The sequence below is a fragment of the Papaver somniferum genome, chromosome 4 (assembly GCF_003573695.1).
Source record: "Papaver somniferum cultivar HN1 chromosome 4, ASM357369v1, whole genome shotgun sequence".
NCBI classification, from domain to species: domain Eukaryota; kingdom Viridiplantae; phylum Streptophyta; class Magnoliopsida; order Ranunculales; family Papaveraceae; genus Papaver; species Papaver somniferum.
The window spans coordinates 75,387,698-75,396,647 of NC_039361.1; positions in this window are offsets into that span (position 1 = coordinate 75,387,698).

Genomic DNA, 8,950 nt, shown 5'->3' on the forward strand with positions numbered 1-8,950 from the left:
TGTGCAAATATCTCGAACCCTATTGGTCGAGGCCAAACCTAGGCAAGCTAGGAAACTAATCCGCCATGGAGCTAGTAGGAGCAAAGTCCTACCAGAAAACAAAAAATAAAAGAGGATCCGCAGAAAATAGGAGCAACAACAAAAGGAGGCGTGGCCATGTCACATGGCCGACTAGTTTAGGCGCCACCCGCAGACGCCCACGCCCCATGCTGCTTGACCAACCCCTCTCTTTCATATCGACCAATCAGGTCGCACTAAAGCCGCCACATGCACATGGAATTTGGTCAGGACCATACTTGCCGGACCTCTTTCCTATTGGCCAATCATGTCTCTTTAAATGTGCCACGCACACTAGAGATGTGGCCACGCCCTATGTTTGTCCGTCCGCCTTTCCTATCGACCAATCAGGTCGCCCTAAACCCGCCACACGCATTAAAAAGGGTAAATTACACCGGATGGTCACAATTCCAATCAACATGTCATTCCGCGCCAACATGTCACGCCAACATGCCACTCCGCGGCAATAGCATGCCATAGTAGCACAGTTGCATGCTAACCCATCTTCTGTTCGTGGCTAACGCCATAACAAACCTCAATCAGGGTTTCCTGACCAAAATATGACTCTTGTTTTAGTCAAAACCCTAATTCATGGTTGTGGCCCAAATTGCGCCACTTTGGCCCCACAACATGCCACGAGCCATGCGGGACCCATAAAACCCTAAAAATGGCTCCATGCTATGGCCACCCATGGCAATCCTTGCGCCTGTGGTCGTTCCCACATTATGGCCCTGCCATAATTCTTTTGACGCGTCCATGGGACCATCCGCACAAAAAACGTCACTATGCCGTGGTCGTACGACACACGCACTGATTAGGGTTATGGCATGCCAAACCCTAATTTAGGTAAGGTCGCTACGCAAAACATGCCAAATAATTCTACATAGGGCATTAAGTTTGATATGGCAACTGGAGACAATATTGCCGAGCCATATTTGGATCCAACACCAATATGCCAAGATATAACAACCGCGACTATGCCATGCGCTAATCGTGTCGCTATGCCACTGGCATGTGCCCTTTGCACCACTATGCCATTACTAGGTGCCAACGGGATGTGGTCATAATCAACGGCCACCTTCTCTCATGAATCACAATCTCAGCTGTCCAAATTCTCCACGGAATTGAACGGCCTATGGTAAGTCTTAGGTGACCAACCAAGACTAACCTAATAGCGTCACACGCCATTCTCCTGCGGCAAGTCTCCTGAATTGAATTGTCACACATGGATATCCGCCACCTAGTTGGCGTACAATTAATCAGAATAATTAGGTCTTGCAAAAAAGACCCACTCATCAATCTGCTGCAAATTTTCCACGAAAATACTCGAGACATCAAACATGTCACAAACTGGGGTATGCTCATCAGGGTATTGGTCTAGCGTTTTACAGCGTGCGGCGTGCAACACGCCCATTATAACAAAGTGTCAAGAAGGCGGGCAGTTAGTGGCGGCAACAAGTAGTGGGTGTAAACTAACCTGTTTCCTTCATAATGGGGACGTGGTTTCTAGCATTTACACATTACCCCACTTCTCCATCACTCAACCACTCCCACTTCCTACGAGATCAGGGTGCGTTCAACTATGACTTGTATAAATAGGTTTCTACCTATTTAGACCAAACAACACAATTTTGGTTAACAAAAACACAAAGTATCCAGAAACACACCAAACAACTGATAGCGTACATTCCATAAACCAGTTCCATATTATGATACAAGTCATAAAAATATCCACACCTTCAGAATTAACCATTCTGGTCTCAACACCTTCTTCGCTTCCCTCCCTAATACCAACCCTTCTCCTTCACTTTGTGACCGAAGCAAGAATGGAATGGCCATTTCTTAGTTTAGGCCAGGATCGTACAGATTGATCTCTCGAATCTAAAGTACTATCGTGCAGTGCATTTGTTTAGATCTAAAGTCGTTTCTCATCAACACACCCAAGTTTACCAAAACCAGCAGAAACAGTGTTTACCCCAAAACAACTGGGGACCACAGTGGGAAATTAATCTCTCGATTACAAAATAAGTTTCTCAGGATTCATTCTATTTTTCTCAATTTAAAAAGGGTGGATCTTAGATCCAATTCAATCATTAAATTCAATTTAGGTTCCAACAACCAATTTCAATTCCGGTGTTCTGTTCGCTATGAACAAAAGTGTTATTTCAAGCAATGCTACTGGAAATGCCTTGGATAGCTGAACACCAGTAAATCTCCCAGATGAAAGGACCATAAAGCCGCGTGAAGACACATGAAGATGTGATTACTACTTAGGAGGGAACAATCGCTTCTCTCGAGGCCCGAATAGAACAGCCACATCTGCAGCACCATAAGTGTTATACGGAGAAGGACGAAAACGCCTCAAAGTTATCACCGATATTAATGTCTCCAGAGTCCAGCACCATAAGGAAGATTCACACAGCCGTTGTTCTAGTATGGAGATAGTCGACAACAAATCTCAACACCAACGGAGTCCTAGAAAGACACCTGCATAGATCACGAAAGCAAGGGTTGTATGGGCTGTCGTAGGCTCAACAAATTAATAAATATATTTCCCACTAATTAACTGGTAATATAGCGGCAGTAAGAGATCGTTTCCACATAGAGCTATGTAATTGATAGGTTATTTGACCATCAAAATAAAGTAAATAACAATGGGGGATTTTGGTTTATAAGATATAATTAAAAAGACAATAAAAAAAGAAAGATAATTAAGGAATCCTTCGCCGTTACCAAGCGTTGATTAGAATACTTATCTATTGTTCGTAAGAACCATTCATCACCAACCATAGAATAACATCTAGATCAGTGTTATCCCCAAAACTCCTTCAATCACTGGATACGGAAGTTCTCGACTACAAGATTCTATCCAACGAACCACCAAGTAGTAGATCACTCAAGGTGTAATTCAATCGAACGCCTTAAGCTTTGTGAATTTAGGTTGATCCCAGTAGTTAAACTCTTAGATCAAGGTTTACTTGTTGGTGTTGTCTTCACACACGATTGCTCCACAGAATCCCTCTGTAAGGTCTCGCGATTTCTATTTGTGTAGAGAGTTAATCAACGATTACTTATCTCATAACTTCTACTAGCGATAGAACAATTAATAGATCAATATAGTATGCATCCCAAATCAATCTAAGAAACACTCATAAACACTAGATATAGTAAATACAAACGATGATGATAAAAACTCTCAATAGATTTGTATTATTAATAAAGCTTTACGCTTAGAACATTGAATTTATCCTTAATCATCAAAGGATTTAGCTACTCATATTACAAATAAGATGAATAATGGTGGTTTCCCCTAAAGGGGTAAACCCTAGGTTTTGATGTAGAACTTGTGATATGAGATCCGATTATTTATTTTACATAACCTAATACATTTTTATAGGTTTACATTACTTGGTCTCCAAGTATTTAGTTCGGTTCAAGAACCCGACCCGAAAATACGACATAACGAACCCAAACGTGCCCTTAGGTCTTCCAAGGTGTGAAACTGTGAATACACGTTTCCCATTTGCTAAGTGCGCGAACCCAGTCTGCGAACTTCAAAATCCAGCAGAAATTTTCGGAATTAAGTCTGCGAACCCGGTATGCGAACCTAGTTCGCGGACTTCACTGTCTTCGGTATTTGATGAAAAATGTTTTGGCCACAACTTCTTCACCCGAACTCGGAATGAACTCATTATTATTTTTATCTTTCAATTATCTACAAGATAATGATGAGAAATACTTAATTTGAATTAGTTAAGATCCGTCTTTTTCCCGTTTCTTGATTATGTGTGTTTTGCTCCTTTTCGTCGCACTTCTTCCACTTCTCTTGGACTTGGGCACTTGGATACTTGAAATACTTCTATTCTTAGCTCTTTTAAGCACTTATTAGCTCCTTTTTGGATGATTCACCTAATATAGACAAATAAGAGAAAAGCAAAGTAATAATACAAAAATATGCAAGAATAATAGCTAAAGCAAGTATGGAATGGACACTAAAATCATATGATTTATGCACTTATCAAATTACTCCACACTTAGCTTTTTTTAATCCTCGAGATAACTAAATAAAACTAATCCTAAATACAACAACTCCATCTCGTTGAGGATACGGTTACTCTTAGCATGAATAACAGGCCTTTAAACCCCTAGGTGTCCCTAGTGGACGAGTTATAGTCTCGTGAGGGATTACAAGAGGTATACCCACAAAACCTACTCCAATTTCTCTCCTTGGAAGAACCACTAAGGATAGACACAAAGCAAAAAGCCAAATAATTAACTTGCAAATGTTCTTTAGCTGCAAACATCCCACATACATTCCAATCCGCACACACAAGCAATTACTTACGTATGGCATTCAACCTGATTGCAAAACTCTTCTAAGATAGTCATCATAATTGTTGCAACATTTGTCACAACACTCGCATACTGAAATCACATGGATAGATAAGAGAATGGAAATAGAAAACTGAAGTGTGCAGATGTTGACTAAAGTGAAATATGTTACCCAAAATACTTGTATGAATGTCGTCAAATGATTCTTATTTATAGCGCAATAGTTGAGAGAAGCACCCATTTATCTCGACCACATGATTAGATACTCTAAGCGCATGTTCCTTTTCAGCAAGTACATGATAGTTGCCTTGGATCCTGCGTTTCATGCTTGCTTAGGCGACGGATACAGGGATAACGTTTCACACATACTGCTATCCAAGTGTCAAGAACCTCATCAATAGTCTTTTTGACTTGCTATATAATGATGATATGGTTTTTGTTTTCATCGACTATGATTATTCCGAAATTGCGGACCTATTATTTATTAATGTCGATAAAAGAATAGGAGCCTTATACATATATATATTCTTTCTTTTTTATTCGACTCACTCTTTATGAGTGTAAAAAAATTATCTATGGGGATTTTATATACTAAACCAATGATTACCTTGCTACAACATCCACAACAGTATCAGGATCCCACCAAATCAATTTAGAGAAACATATAACTGCAAAAATAAAAATAAAGTGATTCAGTAATGATGAATAGCGAGGATGAATCTTTCAAACGACTACCATAGCTTAGTTTCACATTCAATTATGAATGTATATATTTAAGGATTGAAATAAATGGAACTTAATCTATAGGTGTAAGAACTGTTTCAACCTTAAAAAGGTTTAGAGTGTCATCCTAAGTAGCTCAAAATTAACTCCAAAAGATGAAGTCTCAAGTATGCAAGAAATCAAAAAGTAGGAAAAAAATTTGATCGCGCACATGCGCAAGCAAAAATGAGCGAGCACCTCTTACACCGTAGGATTACTAAGATGTGATGTAAGATGTGATGTCAAAAATGAGTTGGAGTAAGGTCATCATGTTAGATGACATCACATCTTAATCATCCGACGGTGGAAGAGGTGCTCGCTCATTTTTGCTTGCGCAGGTGCGCGATCAAAAAATTTTCCCAAAGAGTATGATTTATTTATTTATTTTTTATGCAAGCCAAACATGCTTAAATACTCCCCCACACTTAAACTCAACATTGTCCTCAATGTTCAAAACCGAAAATTCTGATTTCTGACGTAATAGCCCTGAAAAACTCAAAAACTGTACCAATGGGTAGAGAACTAGGAAAAACATCCTAAACGAAAGTTATTAGCCTACGTATTTTATGTAAGTTTTCCAAATGTCACAGTGTTTTGGTAAACCGTATGACTTTTATGGCCTCTGGACTGACTAACATGCAATCTGAAAAAGTTATGGAAAAATAACGAAACTCAAATGTCCAGGCCTATCGCTCCAACTTAACAGACTCCGAATTCAGATTTTATTTTTGGAAAAAAAGTTGAGTCTGTCCTCTTTAAAATTTGGGGTCAACGACTCAAATCGGACTCCGTATGAAGTCTCGAGAGCCATTTTGGTGACAAGTGCGCAGTCAGAATTTTCTGACGAGAATTCGTCAAAATTTTCATTATGGATATAGAACTTTGTAAAGCCCAAGATGGGAACGCAAGATATGATATGCAAAACTAAGAAAATTAAAAACAAAATGTATAGAGATACAAAAACGATGGGTTGCCTCCCTCGTAGCGCTTGGTTTAACGTCGTCAAAGCCCGACATTATTGTTATCGTCCGTACACCAATAATCTGAAAATTTGGTAGTCCTTCCAAATAACAATCTGCAATTCAAATAATAGCTTCATAAAACCATTAGCACAAAATATAAATATTGAAGCTATCAATTTATTGAAGTTTCCCCCACACTTAGTCCTTTCTATACTCGAAAGTGGATAGAGAACATAAAATTCGGGAACTTCAAAAGGTTCCTCAGCTTTGTGAACATGCACAATACTCGATTCAAACACATCCAGTGGTGGATACGTAGAAGAAAAATAATTCTTAAGAATATTAATAGCACATATACCCAAACCTAAGTGAGGTAGCTCCTTAAAAATCGGGTTAACGACTCTTTCGGAAACTATTTCAATTGGGATAGGAGAATCAAAAGATATAAAATCATGCAAAGGATTAGAAAAACCTTTCACAATCTCTTGTATTACGGGATCCTCGTCATTCATAAAGAATTTCAATGAATAAATTACCTCCTTTGTATCGTGGTCCTTTATCAAACTATTTAGCCATTCTTCGTCTGCTTCAACCGTAATCTCAGCATCATTATAATCCGTGGCAAGCTCAATTGGCTCTTCCAAGACTTTAATCAATTAGGTTTCATTCTAAATCTCCATCTATTCAACAACCTCGTCATCGGAATCGGAATCTTCTCCTAAAACGTCTAGTTCATTGATGCAACTCCTAATTTCTTCGTTTGAGTACGTTACACCATTTATAACAATAGATATGTCATACCAAATCTCCTCCTTTTGAATAGGCGAGTGATCATTATTACAATCCGGAGTTGGAATAATCGTATCATTGTTGCAAGGACTTTCAAGATGTGGTTCATCTTCATCGGAATCACTGTCAACCTCTGAATCGTCAACATCAAAACGACGTTCGAATTCCATGTCTATGGCCTTGTTGATTTCGTCAAGAGTATCTTGTGATGCACCAGCTTTTTCTAGCTGCTCATGTTGCTTAAAAAGTTTTCTGACATTAACACGCTTTCCACCGTTATGCACAATCTCCTCTTTTGGAAAGAGTGAGGGAAACAGACGACGAAGAGAAATAGTTCTTGATTCAGTATCATAATTTTTCATCTGCACAATACTGGAAAACAATTAATCAGAAGCATGACTATCCTTCCATCCTTGTGATTGTTCACTTACATACCCACCATAAGGTTGTTGATATGTATGAGAATATCCATTAGGTTCCGTGGGATATTGATCATAGCCAAAAGATTGGTATTGATTATACCCATAGGATGGTTGGTAGTTTTCTTATGAATGAGATTGAAAACCATATTGATTACCACTATTATATGATTGATATTGTGCTCCGTACATGTTATTTCCGTAAGGAAACATGACGACTCACAAGAAATAGAAAATCAGAACAAAAATAAAAAACACGCTAAACAAATAAAAAATCAATTAGTGACTGCTCCCCGGCAACGGCGCCAAAACTTGTATGGGCTGTCGTAGGCTCACAAAATTAATAAATATATTTCCCACTAATTAACTGGTAATATAGCGGTAGTAAGAGATCGTTCCCATAGAGAGCTGTGTAATTGATAGGTTATTTGATCAGAAAAATAAAGTAAATAACAATGGGGGGTTTTGGTTTATAAGATATAATTAAAAAGACAATAAGAAAAGAAAGATGATTAAGGAATCCTTCGCCGTTACCAAGCGTTAACAGGATTAGAATACTTATCTATTGTTCGTAAGAACCATTCATCACCAACCGTAGAATAACAGCTGGATCAGTGTTATCCCCAAAACTCCTTCAATCATTGGATATGGAAGTTCTCGACTACCAGATTCTATCCAATGAACCACCAAGTAGTAGATCATTCAAGGTGTAATCCAATCAAACACCTTAAGCTTTGTGAATTTAGGTTGATCCCGGTAGTTAAACTTTTAGATCAAGGTTTACTTGCTGGTGTTGTCTTCACACACGATTGCTCCACGCGATTTCTACTTGTGTAGAGAGTTAATTGACGATTACTTATCTCATAACTTCTACTAGAGATAAAACAATTAATAGATCAATCTAGTATGCATCCCAAATCAATCTAAGAATCACTCATAAATACTAGATATAGTAAAGACAAACGATGATGATAAAAACTCTCAGTAGATTTGTATCATTAATAAAGCTTTACGCTTAGAACATTGAATTCATCCTTAATCAACAAAGGATTTAGCTACTCATATTACAAAGAAGATGAATAATGGTGGTTTCCCCCTAAAGGGGTAGACCCTAGGTTTTGATGTAGAACTTGTGATATGAGATCCGATTATTTAATTTACATAACCCAATACCTTTTTATAGGTTTACATTACTTGGTCTCCAAGTATTTAGTTCGGTTCAAGAACCCGACCCGAAAATACGACATAACGAACCCAAACGTACCATTAGGTCTTCCAAGGTGTGAATACACGTTTACCATTTGCTAAGTGCGCGAACCCAGTCCGCGAACTTCAAAATCCAGCAGAAATTTTCGGAATTAAGTCTGTGAACCCGGTATGCGAACCTAGTTCGCGGACTTCACTGTCTTCGGTATTTGATGAAAAATGTTTTGGCCACAACTTCTTCATACGAACTCGGAATGACCTCATTCTTTTTTCATTATTTTTATATTTCGATTCAATTCAAGATGATGATGATAAATACTTAATTTGAATGAATTAAGATCCGTATTTGCCCCGTTTCTTGATTATGTGTGTTTTGCTCCTTTTCGTCGCACTTCTTCCACTTCTCTTGGACTTGGGCACTTG